Below are 1,079 nucleotides of genomic sequence, written 5' to 3'. Positions count from 1 at the left end.
TGTTGACAGCTCAGAGCCTGGAGCTGCTTTAGATTCTGTGTCTCCCTCTCTCTCTGCCCCTGCCCCACTCACGTTCTGTCTCGGTCTGTCTCTCAAAAATGAATAAACACTAACAAAACAATTTTTTAAAATAATGAAAAAGTAGTAATTAGAAAAAGTTGATGTTGTACATGCCAAAAAGATAGTATGAAAACCGGGAGCACTCAAGCAAAAACATGGAATTAGGTTGTATTTGTCACCATTAAATGTCTGAATTTCAAACAGATTCTTGGACTGGTGGCTCAGTATCCATCAGCTCATTCAACTTTAGCACATGTCTCATCCTAGTAGCTTTTCCAGAACTACTACCTTGATAATGAAACTTCTTGAGTTTCCCCAATTCAAACTTGGGCTTCTTTAGCATTTTTGCTTTTCTAAAAAATATGCATGGAGTGGATAAATAGACTGGCAAGCCTTCTGTGTCTTTTCTGATGCTGTCTGGAATCAATTTACTGACCACATTTTTCAAATCATTTGTCTGTCCCTTTCAGGTCACGATTTCCATCATCTTTTTCTGAACTTGGCAGACCTGTTCATGTTGAGCATAAAAGGCCTTGTGAATCTTACTGCTGTGTTTTTTAGTAAAACCAACACAATATAAATGAAGCAAATAACCATCAGTAGCCTTGACATCGACATGAACTTCATTCAGTGTCTGCCATCTGTTGAGCATGGAACACATTTTGTTATAGGTAAGATCTATGTCATGGAAATTAGACAGTTTTTGCCCTGAACATCTTTAGCAATTAACTTGAATTTTCTAAATGCAACTTCTTCATTCTGCAGATCAGCAAGGCTCACTTCAAAAACATGACCATTGTGGGCATCAGATTGAATTTGGGTTTCTTGAGTTCTTATGACCAGCTTTTTTCCAATATTTCTTTCTTTCTCCAATATTTCTTATATTGAGTATAGCTGGTGTTTTCACATCATACCAATACTTCTTAGAAACTGGATCAACCACTTTCTTTTCTTTTGCATATATATTTTTTTAATTTTTTAACAAATCGTTTATTGTCAAATTAGTTTCCACATAACAC

At 35.9% G+C, this 1,079-nt stretch overlaps 1 pseudogene; it reads right to left on the bottom strand.

Annotated features, from left to right (window-relative positions):
* Positions 1 to 256: 256 nt before the first annotated feature.
* LOC144225298 (small ribosomal subunit protein eS1 pseudogene) lies at positions 257 to 1,011 on the bottom strand (annotated as a pseudogene).
* Positions 1,012 to 1,079: the final 68 nt, after the last annotated feature.

This window comes from Crocuta crocuta, unplaced genomic scaffold (assembly GCF_008692635.1).
Source record: "Crocuta crocuta isolate KB4526 unplaced genomic scaffold, BGI_CrCroc_1.0 scaffold378, whole genome shotgun sequence".
NCBI lineage: Eukaryota > Metazoa > Chordata > Mammalia > Carnivora > Hyaenidae > Crocuta > Crocuta crocuta.
Note: the sequence above shows the minus strand (reverse complement) of the source record. Positions and strands in the feature narration are given on the sequence as shown.